The sequence below is a fragment of the Pantherophis guttatus genome, chromosome 14 (assembly GCF_059756535.1).
Source record: "Pantherophis guttatus breed Tessera chromosome 14, ASM5975653v1, whole genome shotgun sequence".
Lineage (NCBI taxonomy): Eukaryota > Metazoa > Chordata > Lepidosauria > Squamata > Colubridae > Pantherophis > Pantherophis guttatus.
Genome location: NC_142076.1, coordinates 8,918,876 through 8,940,058, shown reverse-complemented (window position 1 = coordinate 8,940,058; position 21,183 = coordinate 8,918,876). Strand labels below are relative to the sequence as shown.

The following is a 21,183-nucleotide window of genomic DNA, read 5'->3' as shown; positions in this document are numbered from 1 at the left end:
AGCAAGCAACCAAGGTCACAGGACTCCAGATGCCGGCTGGAGAATTCTGGGAGCTGAAGTTTACACACTTCAAAGTTGCCAAAGTGGAGAAACACTTAATTGGATGGTTTTTGTGCTCTCTTCCGACTTTACAATTCTAGGATCCCCTAGGGCACTGTTTCTCAACCTTGGCAACTTATAAGATATGTGGACTTCAACTCCCAGAACTCTCCAGCCAGCATAACATAGGTGACTGGGGAATTCTGGGAGTTGAAGTCTACATATCTTAAAGTTGCCAAGGTTGAGAAACACTGTCCTAGAGCTTAGAACAGGGGTTGGCAACCTTAAACACTCAAAGAGCCACAAAGGTCGTAACTGGAAGCCCCCGTTCAATTCTGGAGCTGACCAGAAGTCCGGTTCCCCCACCATAGAGTCTCCTCCTAGCGCGGCGTCCTTTTTCCTCTACCTGTCCTAACCGAAAGCCCTATCAATTGTGGAGCCAACTGGCAACAGGGAGCCGCAGCAGAGGAATGAAAGAGCCACATGCGGCTCCAGAGCCACTGGTTGCTGACCCCTGGTTTAGAACGATCCATTGAGCTGTGGTGGCGCAGTGGTTAGAGTGCAGTACTGCAGGCTACTTCTGCTGACTGCCGGCTGCCTGCAATTTGGCAGTTCAGATCTCACCAGGCTCAAGGTTGACTAAGCCTTCCATCCTTCAGATGTGAGTAAAATGAGGACTCAGATGGTTGGGGTCAAGAGACTGCCTCTGTAAACCACTTAGAGGGGGATATAAAGCACTGTAAAGCAGTATATAAGTCTAAGGGCTATTGCTATTGAATGTCAGGCCTCATGATATATCAGTCATTAGTGTTACGAACTAAGGAGGTTAGAGATCATTGGAAGTTCAATCCAGAGCACCTGGATAGTACCAGATTGTAGAAGGCTGTTTTGAAGATTTACTTGCAGTCATACGGTAAGCTAAATGGACCAGTAAACTTGACTCACTCTAAGCTTCATGTGTTTAACGACAATAGAATAATTGCTTCAGTAGATGGCACCAAAGCTGGGCCCACATAAAGATTCGTTCAAGCTGAAGTTCTGCTGAACTTAACTTACCTCCACACCTTGTTGCAAAGGATCTTCTTTAAAAGGGGAAAAAAAGAGAGCTTTATTTCTCTTTTAGAAAAAAAGAGCATCCATCTGATTGAATGTCAATTTGTTGAGCGTAGCTCCTTCGGCTATTGCAAGCATGTCTGATTAAAAAAAGCCCGGTCCAGGCACTTGATTCTTTGAAATAGGAGGCAAACACAAACCTCATGTTTGCTTAAGACAGAGGTCTGCAACCTTAAACACTCAAAGAGCCATTTGGACCCGTTTCCCATAGAAAAGAAAACACCGGGAGCCACAAAACCTGGGTGGGTGTGGCCAACTCAACGTCACTCACTTCCACCAGTCACATGACCTCCTAGCCACGCCTACCCAGCCGGTCATTAGGGCAGAAAACCGGTTGTTAAAAAACACCGGGAACCACAAAACCCTTTTGACATCTCTCCCTCCTCCCTCTCTGTATCTCTCTGTCTCTGCCCTGGCCGCTTCTCCATCCCCCCGCTGTTGCCCTTACCTTCTCAGGCCAGGCGAGGGATGACTGAGAGGGGAGGGTGAGGGGTGGGGCCAGCCAGTGGTGGGATCACCTGACAGGGAGCCACAGTAGAGGGCCCAAAGAGCCGCAAGCGGCTCCAGAGCTGCAGGTTGCTGACATCCGGCTTAAGTTGACCCAGGTGATAGGAGTGAGATTTTATGGGTACTACTTTTTGGGCAGCTTCTTGATATCAAAATATTTCTCTGGAAAGAAGATTTAATGTTATGCTTGTTGTGTATGATGCATGCTCGGGGCGACATCCTAACTCTGCTGGCTGGAAAAATACATCAACAATATTTTATACAATGGTTGCAGGCTATGAACTCTATATGGACTCTGAAGAAGGAATCAAGAAAGAAAGCTAAAGGATTCCGAAAGTCTTCAGAGGTTGTCTACTTATAGTAGGAAGTACAGGTATTCTCATCCTGTCAATTTCTCCAAGGTTTTCTTTCGATACTAAAACAAACTTCTTGTTTTTTGGCTTTATCTTCTTTGGTTTTTGAGAATGTCTTTTCTCTGCAATTTCTCTTGATGACACTTTGACCAGTGGTGAAATCCAAATTTTTTTACTATTGGTTCTGTGGCCGTGGCTTGGTCGGCTATTAAGAGTGCTTCCTGCCTAAAAAAACACGTTTCTCCATTTTTCATCCAGGGAGGTATAATATTCTGCCTTTGTAATATTTCCTAGAATATTCCATTCTTCTAGGAGAGGGGTGGGTGCTAGCTTCCTACAAGTTTAATGAAAAGAAGAATATTTGTTCTAATATCTCAGGGGCTTCCACAAAGAAGAGGCAGTCAAGCTATTCTCCAAAGTACCTGAAGGCAGGACAAGAAGCAATGGATGGAAACTAATCAAGGAGAGAAGCAATCTAGAATTAAGGAGAAATTTCCTGACAGTTGGAACAATTAATCAGTCCTCCTCCTCCTCCTCCTCCTCCTCCACCTCCTCCTCCTCCTCCTCCTCCTCCTCCTCCTCCTCCTCCTCCTCCTCCTCCTCCTCCTCCTCCTCCTCCTCCTCCTCCTCCTCCTCCAACATTTGCAGCCAAACAGTCCTACTATTTTCAGCAACTACTCAAAGCCACTTCCACCCACCAGTCTGTTTTATGGAATCAACTGATTTTCAAATCCTTTTTTGAGATACAAGAAACTGGGGAGAATAGGGAGAACCCTCTATTTTTGTGACCTCCTTCTCATTCAGTGTAGATGAGAACATACATTCTACCGCATGGAATTTCATTTCAATTTCCTTTCCTTCTTAAAAAGTCATGTCCAAAGCAAAGTCTGTTTCATTCGAAGGGATTTGAACTGGCAGGGAAAAAAAAAATCCTCAGCAGATATTTCCTGCCCAGTTCTGTCCAGGCCTGATGACCATTTTTGATACTTTCCAGCAAGGAAAAATATATATGGTATTTTAAAATAACAGAGTTGGAAGGGACTTTGGAGGTCTTCTAGTCCAACCCCCTGCTTAGGCAGGAAACCCTATAGCATTTCAGACAAATGGTTGTCAAATCTCTTCTCAAAAACTTCCAGTGATGGAGCATTCACAACTTCTGGAGGAAAGTTGTTCCACTGATTAATTGTTCTAACTGTCAGGAAATTTCTTCTTAGTTCTAAGTTACTTCTCTCCTTGATGAGTTTCCTCCCATTGCTTCTTGTCCTACCCTCAGGTGCTTTGGAGAATAGCTTGACTCCCTCTTCTTTGGGGCAGCCCCGGAGATATGGGAACACTGCAATCATGTTTCCCCTAGTCCTTCTTTTCATTAAACTAGACATACCCAGTTCTTGCAACCGTTCTTCATATGTTTTAGCCTCCAGTCCCCTAATCATCTTTGTTGCTCTTCTCTGCACTCTTTCTAGAGTCTCAACATCCTTTTTACATCATGGCGACCAAAACTGGATGCAACATTCCAAACGTGGCCTTATTTTTGTCAAGCAGTTCTCATTTTTATGAATCCTCTCATTTTTCTGTTGAAATCTATCCACCTGAAATGGAATACCCAATCCTCTCCTTGAAATGTCACCGTCGCTGGATGTTTGAAAGACAGTCCCATCTCCCCTCTCAGTTTTACAGACTGAAATTATTATTACTATTTTTTCTTTAAAGAAATCTGGGTCTTTTGCCTTGGCATTTGGGCAGATCATAGTCACACAAGGAATAATCAAGTCCTCACAGCATTATGAGGTTTATAGTAAAACTATAAACTGCTTCGAAATTGTTCTGTTCAGTGGATCTTTCCAACAATGAATGAGCAGGGAATGGTAGGTAAAGTTATAGGTGATTTGAGGTGTCAGAAAACTGTTAGAAATTAAGGTGGTGGGCCCATTCATTAATCAATGATCTCTCTTTTGACAGAGTCTTTGATTAATGAGTTTAATTTAACTATGAAGTTGCTCATAGCCTCAGTAAAGTGTGTCTTGTGCAGTAAATGATTTTTTTTTAAAAAAGAAAACTGCCTGATAAATAAAGAAACCCCACCATTCTCTTTTTAATATATTTTTGATTGTTTCTCTGCTGCTTCTTGTTAAACTGGAGGAAAAAAAAACCACCATTGATTATCTAGGCCCGTGTTGGCGAACCTAATGGCACGCGTGCCACAGGTGGCACATGGAGCCATACCTGTGGGCACCCAAGCGTTGCCCTAGATTAGCTCCAGGATGCATGTGCACGCCGGCCAGCTGATTTTTAGGACTTCCAGGCTCACCAGAAGTCAGAAAACAGGCTGTTTCCAGCCTCTGGAGGGCCTCTGAGTGGGGGGAAAGGCCGTTTTCACCCTCCCCAGGCTCCAAAGAAGTCTCTGGTGCCTGGGGAGGGCAAAAAACAGGCCTACAGGCCCACCATGCCATCACGTGCCTAAAGCAGGGGGAGCACAGGGGATTTGTGCGTGCATGCACGGGGGGGAGGGGGGAACATTGTGCATTGAATTATGGGTGTGGGCACGCACACGAGCGACCGCCTCGCATTCCCCCTGCTTTTGGCATGCAACAGCAAAAAGGTTAGCCATCACTGATCTAGGCTATCTGATCTGGCTTGCAAAAAGCTAAATGTTGCTTACGGAGTATTTATTTTATTTATTTTATTTGTTTTAATTTGTAGACCGCCCTTCTCCAGCAGGACTCAGGGCGGTGAACAGCCAGAATAAAACAGAACATACAAAATTTAAAAACAGTTTAAAAAAATAATTAAATATTTTTGGCCACAATTTTAAACAACCCAATTAAAATCAATTAAATTTAACCAAAACAGTGGGATCAAGCCAGCCCGGCTAGGTGAAATAAATAAATTTTCAGGGCCCGACAAAAAGTCTGGAGGTCTGGTATTGTGCGTATCTCTGGGGGGAGGTTGCTCCAGAGGGCGGGCGCCGCCACAGAGAAGGCTCTGTGTACAGGCAATCCTCAATTTATGACCACAATGGAGGCCAAGATTTCCGTGCCTAAGTGAAACATGTATTAAGTGAGTTTTGCCCCCTTTTACGACTTTTCTCACCACCGTTGTTAAGCGAATCCCTGCCATTGTTAAGTTGGTAACGTGGTTATTAAGTGAATCTGGTTTCCCCCATGAACTTAGCTTGTCAGAAGGTCACAGAAGGGGATCATGTGACCCCCCCAGGAGGCTGCAACCATCATAAATATGAGTCAGTGGCCGAGCCTCTAAATTTGGATGACATGACCATGGGGATGCTGCAATGGCCATAAGTGTGAAAAACGGTCATAAATCACTTTTTTCAGTGCTGTTGTAACTTTGAACAGTCACTAAATGAACTGTTGTAAGTTGAGGACTACCCATATTCTCCTTTTTATGTATTTTGATTCTCAGCTTCTTCTTGCTAAACTGATCTTGGAGTCTGAGTGGACAACCAGTTAAATATGAGCCAGCAGTGTGCGGTGGCAGCCAAAAAAGCCAATGCAATCCTAAATTACATTAACAGAGGGATACAATCAAGATCAAGGGAGGTACTAATACCACTCTATAAAGCCTTAGTAAGACCACACCTAGAGTACTGCATCCAGTTTTGGGCACCACACTACAAAAAAGACGTTGAGACTCTAGAAAGAGTGCAGAGAAGAGCAACCAAAATGATGAGGGGACTGGAGGCTAAAACATATAAAGAACTGTTGCAGGAACTGGGCGTGGCTAGTCTAGTGAAGAGAAGGACCAGGGGAGACAGGATAGCAGTTTGATGGCTGCCACAGAGAGGAGGGGATCAAGCTATTTTCCAAAGTGCCTGAAGGCCAGGCAAGGAATAATGGATGGAAACTGAAGAAGGAGAGATTCAACCTGGAAATAAGGAGAAATTTCCTGACAGTGAGAGCAATCAACCAGTGGAACAGAAGTTGCCTTCAGAAGTTGTGGGAGCTTCATCACTGGAGGCTTTCAAGGAGAGACTGGACTGCCATCTGTCAGAAATGATGTAGGGTCTCCTGCTTGAGCAGGGGGTTAGACTAGATGACCTACAAGCAGAGGTGGGTTTCAGCAGGTTCTGACCAGTTCTGGAGAACCGGTAGCAGAAATTTTGAGTAGTTCGGAGAACCGGTAGTAAAAATTCTGACTGGCCCCGCCCCCATCTATTCTCTGCTTCCCGAGTCCCAGGTGATCAGGAGGAAATGGGGATTTTGCAGTAACCTTCCGCTGGATTGGAGAGGGAATGGAGGTTTTACAGTATCCTTCCCCTGCCACGCCCACCGAGCCATGCCACGCCCACAGAACAGTAGTAAAAATTCTGACTGGTGCCGCCCCCATCTATTCTCTGTGTTAGGATATGGTTTGAGCCTAACAAGTTGTTCAGGCAATATATGTGTTCTGTGACTTTAATATGAATATATGTTGTGTGACTTTAAAGTTTTCCTGCTGATTCATTGTAATGCTGAGTCATGCTGTAATTAGTTGTGAACGTATTTAAGAAAAGTACTGTAACGTATTCAGTTGATGATAAGCTACCATTGTGTGAGGAGTGCTATCCATTGTGCTATCATCGTTGGATGAATCTGCTACCATCGTGGTAGCATACCATACAACAACAATATCCTTAACACTCTGCCTCCCAAGTCCTAGCTGATCGGGAGGAAATGGGGATTTTGCAGTAAACTTCCCCTGGATTGGAGAGGGAATGGATGGAGATTTTACAGTATCCTTCCCCTGCCACGCCCATCAAGCCACACCCACCAAGCCACACCACGCCCACCAAGCCACGGCCACAGAACCAATAGTAAAAAAATTTGAAACCCACCACTGCCTACAAGGTCCGTTCCAACTTTGTTAATCTGTAATCTGTAACTCGAGAAAAACATTAATTATCTAGGACTATCTGATCTGGCTTGCTAAATGTTGGTTACAGCATAGTAATTTATCAATAGTCTGAAAAAAGAATGGTTTCCATAAACTTCCATGACTGAGCAAGGATCTGAATCTGGCCATCTCTGGTTTTAAGCTGATTCTTTAACTACACTTATTATCCTGTATCATATTCATGACCAGCAAGCTTATGATTCTCTGTTTTCCTCTTATCCTTCTTCCTGTATTTAATTCAGTTTAGAAGCAATTATTCACAAGATGAAATTGGTATAATGCAGTGAGACAAACTGTAAAGACGAATAAAAGAGAAACCAGCTGATAATGAATATTTAATATTCCGGGTTTTTTTCTAGCTAGTATCGTGCCACCTTTCGTTTTTATTAAAGATTCCAAAGGATGGCACTGTAAAAATAATCAAATGTTATTATACAATTAGAATACAGCCGCACAAAAAATAGAAGGAAAATCCATCTTTTCCACTTTCTATGCTAAGTTTTCCAAATTTAATTAGAGATCCAGGAATGCTGATGGTGGCAAATTTGGGATTTGGTCATGTACAGAAGGGGAGCACATAAAAAGCGGAAATATTTCCTAGGAAATGGTGGATGATACAATGTGTTACACCAAAGTCAAAAAGATCACTTTATGGCTGAGTGTCAGAGGTGCTATTCAGCAGGTTCTGACAGGTTCTGGACAACCGGTAGCGGAAATTTTGAGTAGTTTGGAGAACCAGCAAATACCATCTCTGGCTGGTCCCAGAATGGGGTGGGAATGGAGATTTTGCAATATCCTTCCCCTGGAGTGGGGAGAGAATGGGAATTTTGCAGTATCCTTCCCCTGCCACGCCCACCAAGCCACGCTCATCAAGCCACACCACACCCCATCCACCAAGCCACGCCCACAGAACCGATAGTAAAAAAAAATTGAATTCCACCACTGCTGAGTGTGATATGAATCTGTAAAGAATAAAGATGACCTTAACAGAGATAAGTGAGATTTTTTTATACCAAAGCAACAAGAGGAAAACATATCTAAAGTCCTGAAGAAGCAGGAAGAAGGTAGAAATGGCTCAGACTGACACCTCTTTAATTGACTTTTAAGAAGGGGAGGAAGCACAGACTGACCAGAACTGCAAGATTCTATCATTATAGTCAATCTGAGTAAAAAATATTCTTAATCTTCCAGTAGAATTGATTCCTGGTCTGGCCTACTTAGTGTGGGCTGGCAAAACCCAACTGTTCCAATTTTATAACCGATGGTTTCTCTGTCTTCATGTTACAGGTAAATCTAGCCACCTGGATCTTATTCAAAGTACAAGAAAAGAAAGCATAGTTTCACCCAATGCCTGAACTCTGATCCAGTTTTTGCAAAAGTTAGAGGCATGCTTCATAGAATAGAATAGAGCTGGAAGGCACCTTGGAGGACTTCTAGTCCAGCCCCCTGCTCAAGCAGGAAATCCTATACTATTTCAGATAAGTGGGTGTCTAGTTTCTTCTTAAAAACCTCCAGTGGTGGTCCCATGAAGAATTCTTCCATGAAGTCCTAGTGGACAACCATTTAACTATGGTTAAATGGGCCTGTAACTATGAGTCTAGATAGGTCAGCAGACTAATGCATTGTAATTTAACTTCAGCTGTCTGCAATTAGTAAGTTCGAATCTCGCCAGGCTCAAGGTTGACTCAGCCTTCCATCCTTTCTAAGGTAGGTTAAATGAGGACCCAGTTTGGGGGGGCAATAAGCTGACTTTGTATAAATATACAAAAGTATGAAGGCTATTGCTTAACGCATTGTAAGCCGCCCTGAGTCTCCGGAGAAGGGCGGCATATAAATCAAATTAAAAAAACAAAAAACAAAAAACTATGAGTAGTTCTCTGAACTACTCAAAATTTCCGCTACCGGTTCTCCAGAACCTGTCAGAACCTGCTGGATTTCACCCGTGGTGGAGGATCATTTAAGAGAGAACCAACCTGGAACCAAGGAGAAATTTCCTGACAGAAAGAACAAGACATCAATGAACAGCTTGTCTCTTGGAGTTGTGAGTGTTCCGTTGCTGGAGATTTTCAAGAAGATGCTGGACGGCCAATTGTCTGTGATTTGTCTCCTGCCTTGGGCAGGAGTTGGACTAGAAGACCTCCAAGATCCCTTCCAACCTGTGATTCTATAATGCTGACTTACCTGGTCCTTAAATTCTATCAATGTGTTGGAATGTAGTTGGCGGGAAGAAGGTTAAAATGGCTCTTCCCTAGCTATTTCCAGAGTATTTTTATAATTATGCAAATAATTACTTGGGTCTGGCAAGACTCTGCCTATATTGTAAGTGAAGAAAAAAAATAAAAGAAACTACTCAGAAGTAACTCCATATCTCGGGGCTTGAGAATCAAGTCATACTAGCTGTCACATCCTAATGGATCCTCAGATCGGTTGTTCTCTAAGCTCACTTCCCAACTTCCAATCAAAGGAAAACCAGCGCAACATTTGTGACACATTTTGTCAGTCCGAATGGAGTCCAGGGATTAAGCGGAGAGGCTGAGTAAAAACCAGATCCTAGCATAAATTCAGCAGAGAAAGAGAGAGCCCGATGGATTTATAACTTCTTTAACCAACAATAACCACATGCATTTATAGTTGCATTTTGGTTAATGCAGTAAAATACCCAGACTATAATTGGACTGAAGGGATTTTCTCTCTGAGAAGAAGCAATTAAGAGGATGGAGTGGTGGTAATCATGGGGGTGAAAGTCCCATTTCACATCTACAAAGATGGAAACTTCTCGGGGAAAATAAGAGGAATCCTAAAGGGATTTGAGCACGGAGGCTGTTTCACTTAATAGAATTAATGCAGATGGGTCATCATGGAATTTAACTTGGATGTTGCAGAGACTAGGATACATTAGGACAGGGGTTAGTAGAACAGGATGCAGGCAGCACATGAAACCACGCCTCCTCCGGTTCGTGGAAACCAGTCTCTGGTGCCCAAAAGGGTGTGGGCCGTTGCATTAGAACAAAGATCTGTGGACACAAGAATCACAGGGTTTTGAGCGAGCTTCAGTTCTGAATGTAATCAGGTTAGGGCTGTGAGGTCTAAGCTGCAAAACCTCAGATCGCTCACTAGATGGCAGCGAAGAGACACAGAAATCACTAGCTCTTTGGGCCACCTAGCTGTTGTCTGGATGTTGGCTCTGGTAATTTTAAACCAGGATGTGCTGGTTGATATTTTTTTTAAAAAAAATTATAGAACAGAACAGAACAGAACAGAATTCTTTATTGGCCAAGAGTGATTGGACACACAAGGAATTTGTAGATAGCATGAAATAAACTTTTATTTTATTGTACGGCCTGTTTTCAGTGGGTTTTTAGTGGTTCATGGAAACATTTGTGCGGCTTCAATGCTTTGCCGACTCAAAAAAGGACAATGTTGCCTGCTCATCAGAGGCTTTTAAAAGCATTTTTTCCCCTGTAACCTCTTAAGGTTGTAGAAAAAATGCTTTTAAAAGTAAAAAAAAAAAAGTTGGCCACACCCACCCAGTCACATTACCCCCCCCCCACCAAGCCACGCCCACAGAACCGGTAGTAACCACTGTTTTAAATGTACATAGTTCCCCAACATAATTTTTTTTTTCTTATATAACTTTCCCCAGTGTCCTTTGTTCATGTAAATTTCCTCAGCGGAGATTTTTAAAAAACTTTCCTGAGAGGTAAGCAGTTTTTTTTAAAAATAAAATAAAATAAAATAAAACCGAAGCTGCCTCTAATAGGCACTCTTACACAGTGCCTACCCTCAGTATCTCTATCTCTCTCTCTCTGTTCATTTATACCACTTCCAGAATATTCATTCTTTTAAAATTGCAACTGTTGTTTTTTTTTTAAGGTGTGAAGTTAGAAGTTGGAGAAAAGGGGTCGCGGGTGGACTTCATGAAATGCTGACATCTTCGCCGTGGTGAATCTATTTTCTGAGGAACCGGCCACAAATTACTTTTTACCTTCCTAATTATCAATCTTTGTATTCTCCGGAGAGCCATCCAAAAGCCGAGGTGTAGCGTGCTGCACAAATTGACTCTCTCAAGACTTGCCAAGTTCTGTGGTGTCCTCCGTAGTACCAAAGGTTGCATTGATACAGACATGTGATATTTAAAGGAACTGCCTTCCCTCCTATGAATGCTTTAGGGCTGGATTCGGAAGTTGTTAAATCCTGACTCAAATTTAGGAAGTTTTGGAAGAGCCAAATCAAAGCTGAACCTGCTTTTCTGACTCTCTGTGGATCCTTCATGCAGCAAACCTAATTGGGTTATTAAATCAAACCATTTTCTGAATCTGTGCAATACGCTCAGTTGTGAACTAACCCAGCTAGGAAGTTGAAGTTAATACTGGCTGAACTTAGCACTCTATAAGGTCAAGGTCAAGGTTCCCCTTGCACATATGTGCTAGTCGTTCCCGACTCTAGGGGGTGTGCTCATCTCCGTTTCAAAGCCGAAGAACCAGCGTTGTCTGAAGATGTTTTCCATGGTCATGTGGCCGGCATGGCTAAACGCCAAGGGCGCACAGAACGCTGTTACCTTCCCACTAAAGTTGGTCCCTATTTTTCTACTTGCATTTTTTACCTGCTTTCGAACTGCTAGGTTGGCAGAAGCTGGGACAAGTCATGGGAGCTCACCCCGTTACGCGGCACTAGGGATTCGAACCACTGAACTGCCGATCTTTCGATCGACAAGCTTGGCATCTTAGCCATTGAGCCACCGCATCCCTTTAACTCTGTATACTAAGCTCTCATTGGCTGCATCTTGTACAATGTGCTAGGCTTGGGTAAGTTGAACCTTCAAACAAACTAACTTGGTTAATTTAGGGTTCAGCATATTCTGCAAACAAATTAAGTTAAGTGTGCGATGCAAATCCAGCCTATGATCTTTACTAATGTCCCAGCTTCCATTAGGAACATATTATTTTAACCGAGCACTTATTTAGGTGAGGGTTATCCTAGATATTATTATGTCACTAACTGCTTGGACTGCTTGGACACTGTCCATTTCACTGGACAGTGAAATGGGTGGGATATAAATTTAAATTTAATAAATGAGCCTTCATCCTTTCCATGTTTCAGTATTGTCCTGTCATCTTCTTACCCTGTTCTTACCCCCTTGCAGAGAAGAGAGATTGGTGAGAAAGGGATGACAAGAGAGTGAGAAGGCACACAATAGAGAACACACCGGTCTGTTTGCCTAGTGGTTTTGGGGTTGCCAATGTCAGAGTGTTGCTTTCAATGTGTACTCCCTATTGTATGCTTGCTTACTCTCTTGCAATCCCTTTCTCTCCAATGAATTAATTTCCCTTTTTGCTAATTATCCCAGTGCTGCTGGGGTGAACATTTTAAAGAGGGGGAAGCGTGGAAGAGGAAAGCACACCTATAGTCAAGGGATTTTTCACTTAGTGACCTCTTCGCTTAATGACAGTGCTGCTGGTCCTAATTGTGGTAACTAAATGAAGACGGCTTAATGGCTTAATAGTGCTTCAGACCAGTACCTGATTTAACCATATATCTTCTATACTGACTATAACAACTAAACCTGGTTTGTCCAGAAATTTCAAATAGGAGATTTCCTACTCCTACTTGGAAATGCTAGGGAAGGAACTCCAAACCTTGAGGAGGTTGTCGTATCACTATTATGGATGACGGGCTGGAGACAATAACAGAGATGCTAAATAGGTGGCTAAGCATCTTTTCAGGTGAATCAGAATGTGTTCCGCCCCCCTCCCCCCCTTTTTTTCTTTTACAGTCTCACTGCTGAAAGTCTTCCCTGACCCTAAGCACCAGAAGGGAAGACAAGAAAAAATGGATGGAAACTAATCAAGGAGAAAAGCAACCTTGGAATTAAGGAGAAACTTCCTAACAGTGAGGACAATTAACCAGTAAAATGACTTGCCTTCAGAATTTGTGGGTGCTTCATCACTTTTAAGAAGAGACTGGACAGTCACTTGTCTGGAATGTTTTTTTTAAAAAGTTTTTTTATTTTTTAGACAAACAAACATTTAATACATCAGTCATTCCTTTTATGTGACATCTCGGTGTTGTCTCCCAAAATTCTTCTTTTTGTTGTTTCTTCTGTCTTCATTCTCGCCCAGTCCATTACAACAGTTCATCACTAACACAATATTCTAATCATAGCACTTTTTATACATAGCATATACATACATAAATTTAGTTATTTGTATTTCTTTTCTAACCAATGGTAGGATTGATTCCATATCTTAAAGTATTCTGACTCTTCTCTTTCTTTAATCATCAAAGTCAATCTATTCATTTCTGCACCGTCTAGAATATTTTTAATTACTTCTCCTTCCAAAGGTATTTTCTCTGCTTTCCAATTTTGTGCATAAACAATCCTTGCAGCTGTTATTATATGTAAAATCAAATAAATATTTTCTTTACTAATTTTTTTGGGGAGGATACCCAGTAGGAACAGCTCTGGTTTAAAATCAGTATGTTGCTGTATCATTTATTCCAGCCATATCTTAATTTTATTACAATAGTTTTTAGCTTCTGGACACGTCCACCACATGTGGTAATATGAACGTGGTAGCTGGTGACATTTCCAACATTTGGCTGATGTATCTTTAAACATTTTTGCCAGTTTCTCAGGTGGCATATGCCATCTATAAAACATTTTATATTGATTTTCCTTATATGCAGTGGACATTGTTAATTTATAATTCACTTGTCTGGAATGTTATAGGGTAGTGATGGCTAACCTTTTTGCCATCGCGTGCCAAAAGCGGGGGGAGCACAGGGGAGAGTCACATGTGTGTGTGCCCACACCCATAATTCTATGTGCCCCACCCCCGCACATGCGTGCGTGAACCCCCCCCCACTCCCCCTGCTTTTGGCATGTGATGGCCCGGTGGGCCTGGTAGGTGCATTTTTTGATCTCCCCAGGCTCCGGAGCCTCTCTAGGAGCCTGGGGAATGTGAAAGCAGCCTTCCCCACCCCCCAGAGGCCCTCCGGATTCTGGAAATGGCCCATTTGCCAACTTTTGGTGGAACCAGAAGGCCTGTAGTTTGTTCTCTCCAGGCTCCAGAGCCTCTCTAGGAGCCTGGGGAGGGCAAAAACGGCCTTCCCCACCCCAGGAGGCCCTCCAGAGGCCGGAAACAGCCTGTTTGCCAGCCTCCGGTGCCACCTGTAGCACATGTGCCATAGGTTCGCCAACACGGTTATAGAGTCTCCTGCTTGAACAGGGGATTGGACTAGAAGACATCCAAGGTGCCTTCCAGCTCTATTCTGATTGATTAATTGAAAGAAATGTCACAGCAAGGATGGGTTCCTAACAGTTCTGCATATCCACTGGAAGGTTTCAACCAACTGACATCAGGCCCGTTTGGCTGAAATATTCTCGCTTTTGCTACAAGAAGAGCAGCGGGAAAAAACCAAAGCAGTCCTTTCGGAGTTTGCCTTCAGACAAGTTCCTTTGCAATACAGATCAGTTGATTTCAATGCACAGCAGCTGTTGCTGACACAAGCTTTGAAGTTTGTTCCTAGCATGAAATCTAATGATGAATGCAACCAAAGAGCTGGAACAGTCAGTACTTTATTTGGAAGTGGTGGACGCAGATGGCAAAATACGAAAATGCAGTAGACATATGGCTAGGAGAACAGACCACGACAAAAGAAAGGAAGGGGAGTAAGAAACTGTTGAACCCAAATGGTTGGATTTGCCGCCTGTCTTTCGGGAGGAATTGTTGACAGATTTCAACCTGTGAGAATAGAATAGAATAGAATAGAATAAAATAGAATAGAATAGAATAGAATAGGGTAGGGTAGGGTAGGGTAGGGTAGGGTAGGGTAGAATAATTAATAGAATTAATAGAATTAATAGAATAGAATAATTAATAGAATAGAATAGAACAGAAAATGAACAGAACAGAACAGAACTATGAATAGAGTAGAGTAGAGTAGAATAATTAATAGAATAGAATAGAACAGAACAGAACAATGAATAGAACAGAACAATGAATAGAGTAGCTTAGAATAGAATAGAATAGAATAGAATAGAATAGAATAGAATAGAATAGAATAGAATAGAATATTTCACTAAGTGTGATTGGACACACAAGGAATTTATCAGCAAATTTGTTAGCCTGCAAATCTAACTTGGTTGATTAAGTTTTGATTCCTAATGTAGAAATGTTGCTGGGTTATTGCTGTCATTACTTTTTGGAACAGATTTTCCTGTTACTCTAAATTCACAGAAGCATGGAAAGCTGGAGGGGTGTGTGTGAATTGTTGAAAGGATGATGGCACAAGGAAAGGGAGAAATTCACATCTGGCCCTCTTCACTTGTATTTCCGTAAAAGCAATGCCATCATTTTTCATTTGGTGATGATTTTCCTAAAAGTCATTCCTTTTTAAAGAAATTGGGAAGGAAGGAAAGAAGGGAGGGAGGGAGGGAAAGAGAAAGAAAGAGAAAGAAAGAGAGGGAGACAGCTGGAGCAAGGAGAAGGAAGGAAGGGAAAGAGAGAGAGAGAAAGAGAAAGAGAGGGAGAGGGAGACAGCTGGAAGAAGGGGAAGGAAGGGGAAGGGAGGGAGGGAGGGAAAGAAAGAGAAAGAAAGAAAGAGCTGGAGGAAGGGGAAGGAAGGAAGGGGAAAGGGAGGGAGGGAAAGAGAAAGAGAGAGAAAGAAAGAAAGAGCGAGCTGGAGGAAGGGGAAGGAAGGGGGAGGGAGGGAGGGAGGGAAAGAGAAAGAGAGAGGGAGAGGGAGAGAGCTGGATGAAGGGGAAGGAAGGAAAGAGGGAAGGAGAAGGGGAGAGAGAAACTGGGTTGAACTTCTATGCAACCATAGCAAGATTTAACCAGCACTCAGATTTCTGGGTTGTTACACCAAGCAGACCTTCTTTTGCTTTTAAGGGTATCTTTATCATTTGAAGGCTACCAGGGAACATAATTTGGTTAAATTTTGTGTGAAGTTTGAATTTCTGGAAGTTTGGAAGAAGAGGAAGGAGAGGCACTTTTCATGGATGATTGAAATGTTCAGTCATGAAAAGGGTGGCAACGAGAGTGCTATGGTCTGTTTCGACTCTGCAGTTCTATGAGTTCGAGATTCGACGCTGGGGAATGATTGAGCTAAGAACAACCTTTAATTTCCTCTCCTTCTGCGGGCACCGAGCATGACTGCAGCTTCAAGCCCTCGTCCCAAGTGGTTGGGCCTGTGCTCCGCAGCATCTCCAGATGGAAATGGAGAGGAACTGGCAGCCTGTGGAGGGAAGAAGCTGTTTTATTCCTTTTCTGAAGATCTCGCATTTCCCGGTGGGAAGTCATTATTTCTCCGAGCAGCAATGAGCTCAGTGAGGGAGGAAACATCCTAACTCTAGGATAAGCAGCCGGCGAAACCATCATATTTTTGATCTGCAGGAGTCGATCATTTTGGAGTTGAGTGTGTGTCTGTGTTGTGGGACAGACGGGGTTTTCGGGGATGAAAGAAGTGGACAAATAACATATATACTACTTACACAGTGCTAGACTTGTGCAATTATTTTTGACCAATGTATTCATTCTAATATATAATATCTCATTCTGGGTCTATTTAGCCTAATTTTTTTGTGTTTCGGGATTTCATATACCCATGCACCGCCTGCCCCACCACATACATTGGACAAACCAACAGAAGAATAAGTGCACGCATTGAAGAACACAAGAACTCAGTCAGAAAAGAGGAACCAACTTCTTCCCTGGTCCAACACCTCAAAACCACAGGACATGATATTGACTTTAAAAAGACTAGAACTATCGCCAAAACTGAACACTTTAACAACAGAATAATCCATCGAGATAGAAAAACGTCCACACAGCATGAATAAACGAGATGATACCTCCCGCCTACCAGCCATTTGGAAACCCGCCCTTATTGACAAATGAGTCCCTAAGACAAAGAATGACACCAGACCCACACTCACGAAAACCACACAGGATGTCACCACCACACATCCACCAAAAAAGCAAACCCACACCGATGAGGCACGACCACAAACCAGAAGCCAGACCACAGCTGCATCATTAGCCATTTTAAACCCCTCCAATCCATACATGAAGCAAACTGACACCCACCATGACGATGTGGCACGACCACGAACGCGAAGCCAAACAACAGCAACGCAGCTCACCAGCTCAAATCCCCCTGCTACTCAGACTAACCCGAGCACAACCAAGCCCCCACCTAAACAGAACACACACCCATCCAATCAGAGCACAGCCAAACACCCAACCAATCAGAACACACCTCTATCCAATCAGAACACAGCCAAGCTCCCACCCAATCAGTTCACACCCCCACTGGCAGTTAAAAGGAAGAAACAGCTGCGATCACACACATTGCTCCTGGAAGCACGAAGCCGAAAGCACCAGCCTGAAGATGACGAATGAGACTTTGTCGAAACATCGTCAAGACACTTCCAATTTTACACGGGAGCAAACCTTAATAACCAAAGACCTATATATATAGGTCATCAGCTGGCCATACCCTTACTTGGAACATATATATATATATGTTTTCTCAGGTTTTCACGGGTGTTTGTATGTAGGTCTTTGGTTATTCGGGTCTTCTCCCATGTAAAATTGGAAGTGTCTTGGCGACGTTTCGACGAAGTCTCATTCGTCATCTTCAGGCTGGTGTTCTCAGCTTCGTGCTTCCAGGAGGCACTGGAAGCACGAAGCCGAGAACACCAGCCTGAAGATGACGAATGAGACTTCGTCAAAACGTCGCCAAGACACTTCCAATTTTACGTGGGAGAAGACCCGAATAACCAAAGACCTACATACACACACACACACACACACACACACACACACGCACACACACACACTATTTTTTACAGCTATTTCATGGTGGTCAACTTCTAGTATTTACATTATTCCCCATTTCCCTTTATACTGTTCCATTTTCTTCTTGTCCCTTTCTCTTTTAATCACATTGTACTTCTTCACAATCGTAATGATTTCATACATTCTATACATTATGATATTCCTTCTTTCCATTTTCAACTTCACCCCTATTTTTGTTATCCATTATTTCTAGTCTTTAACCACTTATACCATTTGTGCCAGACTAAATAATAGTAATAATAATAATAATAATAATAATAATAATAATAATAAATCTTTTATTATTTTAAATAAAATAAAATAAATTAAATAAATGAATGAATAAATAAATATTATTTTAAATTTAGTTGCCTTTTAAAGACAACTAAAACAAAAGCAGAATATAAGAAAGAAGTAATTGAGCAGCGAGCTGAAAATTGGAAAAGCAAAGCTCTGCATGGCCAATACTTGAAAAGTATTGAAGGCAAAGCTGACCAGAAACTAACTTGGAACTGGTTAAGATCAGGAGTACTGAAAAAAGAAACAGAAAGCTTTATTTTGGAGCTCAAGAACAAGCCCTAGCCACAAACTGCATGAAGGCAAAGATTCAACATGTTACCACCAACAGCAAATGCCGCCTCTGAATTGAGAAAGATGAGACAGTCGATCACCTGATCAGTGGGTGCAGCAAAATTTCACAAACTGACTACCTACAACGCCATGACCGCGTTGCTAAAATCATTCACTGGAAATTGTGCCAAAAGTTTGGATTTGAGTACAGAAAAAACCTCTGGGAACATCAGGTTGAGAAAGTTTTAGAGAATGAGAAACTCAAGATCTTGTGGGACTTCAGGATTCAGACTGACAGGCACTTGGTCCACAACACACCTGATATAACAACAATAGTTGAAAAGAAAAAAGTATGGTTCATTGACATTGCAATACCTGGTGATACACGGATTGAAGATAAGCAGCAAGAAAAAATCACAAAGTACCGGGACTTGCAAATTGAAGTTGAGCGACTGTGGAAAAAGAAATCGTGTGTTGTCCCGATTGTAATTGGAGTCCTTGGAGCAATACCCAAAGAGCTACCCCGCTATTTAGAAATTCTAAATTTACCGGACCTGAACATTTTGACTTTACAAAAAAACCACCTTACTCGGAACAGCTTACATCCTCCGACGATACCTTAACAGTTCCTAGGTCCTTGGTTAGGACTCGAGCTACTGAGCTATTAACCAGCCTCAAAGGCTGTGAATCTCACTAAAGATTAACCAATAATAATAAATCCTAGAATGTGCCGAGATGGATAAATTAACAAAAGAGCTCAAAGAAAAGGAAGATACGGAATATTATATAATCTCTTTTGTTTTTTTAATTCTAACGTTAGTCTATCCATTTCTGCACATACTAACATCTTCCTTATTATCTTATTATCTTTTACTTTGGTTTTTATGGCGGATGAAATGCCAGGACGGTCACACTGTGTTTGATATATTTATATGTAAATAATACAAATATATTTTTAAAAAAAGAAAATAAGAAGAAGTGGAGAAAACTGATTCAGTTTTTTTGGGGGGTACAACAGTCTCATATAAATCAGGGATGGGCAATTCTGGGAGTAGAAGTCTGCAAGTTGTAAAGTTGCTGTAGTTGCTCCTCCCCGGGTATAAATACCATGTTTCCCCGAAAATAAGACTGGGTCTTATATTAATTTTTGCTCCAAAAGACGCATTAGGGTTTATTTTCTGGTTAGGTCTTATTTTTTGGGGGGGAAAATACGGTATTAAATACATCCATCTGGCTGGCAATCTTAACTAGGGCTTATTTTGGGGGTACATCCTGAAAAATCATGCTAGGCTTTATTTTCCAGTTGGGTCTTATTTTCAGGGAAACAGGGTACTTTAACCCTCTGATAACTATATGTGGACTAAGAGCCGAGGTGGCGCAGTGGTTAGAGTGCAGCTACTGCAGCTACTTCTGCTGACTGCTAGTTCAGCAGATCAGCGGATCAAATCTCACCGGCTCAGGGTTGACTCAGCCTTCCATCCTTCCGAGGTGGGTAAAATGAGGACCCAGATTGTTGGAGGCAATATGCTATTTAGTATACTGTCTTTGGTGTAAGCCACCCAGAGTCCTCGGAGAGTGGGCGGCATATAAATATGAATAATAAAATAAAAATAAAATAAAATAAAAAGATTGCTAATCTCTGACTTAGTTTCCCCAAGAGAGGAAGAAATGAGTATTAAATCAGGTACATGTAATCAAAGTACAGAGGTGTTGTAAGCTCCTGTTACCTGAATCTAATCCAGCCTGGGTTTGATATCTCCACTTGTCAACTGTAAAGCAATCTAATAAGTGCTAATGAAATATTTATTGGCTTTTAAAAAAGTAATCAGGATAATGCGACAGAGAGCTCCGAGGCGGAAACTCATGGAAGTAAAGGAAAAAAAGGCGAAAATAAATGTTTTCATCCATGCAAATGTGCGTGGATGATCTGAACTGCCTTTTCTTCTGACAACCCACCAAAGTACCCTGCTAGATTGATTAACTCTCTCTGTAGTTTTGATGGGTGTGTGGGGAGGGCTGCCAACTTTTCATTTGATCCCGGTAGTTGCGCCCTGCGCAAAAGGCGAAGTTTGTAAAAAAAAAGGTACGTGAGAGTGGCTTTTATTGATCAGGAAAAAAAAAATCTCTTGGACCGATTGCTTTCGCTGGACTTGCTTTCTGAAGGCAGCGGAAGCACTGCAGAATTATTACAGATTGATCCTTGACTTACGACGCTAACGGAGCCTGCCCATTGCAGTCAGAAGTTGGGAGAGTTGTAAAGCAGATATTCACTGGCATGAATACCTGATTCATAATAATAAAAATACAGGTAATCCTCTACTTGAGCCGTGGGTGGCACAATGGTTAGAATGCAGTACTGCGGGTTACTTCTGCTGAATGCCAGGCAGTTCGGCAGTTCGATCCTGACCAGCTCAAGGTTGACTCAGCCTTCCATCCTTCCAAGGTGGGTAAAATGAGGACCCAGATTGTTGGGGAACAAGAGGCTGACTCTGTAAACCGCTTAGAGAGGGCTGTAAAAGCACTGTGGAGTGGTATATAAGTCTAAGTACTATTGCTCTTCCTTCCTTCCTTCCTTCCTTCCTTCCTTCCTTCCTTCCTTCCTTCCTTCCTTCCTTCCTTCCTTCCTTCCTTCCTTCCTTCCTTCCCAGTGGTTAGAATACAATATTGCTGGCTAATTTTGCCCACTGCCAGCAGTTCAATCCTAACCGGCTCAAGGTTGACTCAGCCTTCCATCCTTCCAAGGTGGGTAAAATGAGGACCCAGATTGTTGGGGAACAAGAGGCTGACTCTTTAAACTGCTTAGAGAGGGCTGTAAAAGCACTGTGGAGTGGTATATAAGTCTAAGTACTATTGCTCTTCCTTCCTTC

The 21,183-nt window shown here is 42.4% G+C and overlaps 1 long non-coding RNA gene across 1 annotated transcript; it reads left to right on the top strand.

Moving 5' to 3' along the window:
- The first annotated feature begins 1,913 nt into the window (after positions 1–1,913).
- On the top strand, positions 1,914–11,999 carry LOC148112095 (uncharacterized). The gene is made up of 2 exons (XR_015729867.1): positions 1,914–2,032; positions 10,776–11,999. It is a non-coding gene; the product is annotated as an uncharacterized LOC148112095 (long non-coding RNA).
- Positions 12,000–21,183: the final 9,184 nt, after the last annotated feature.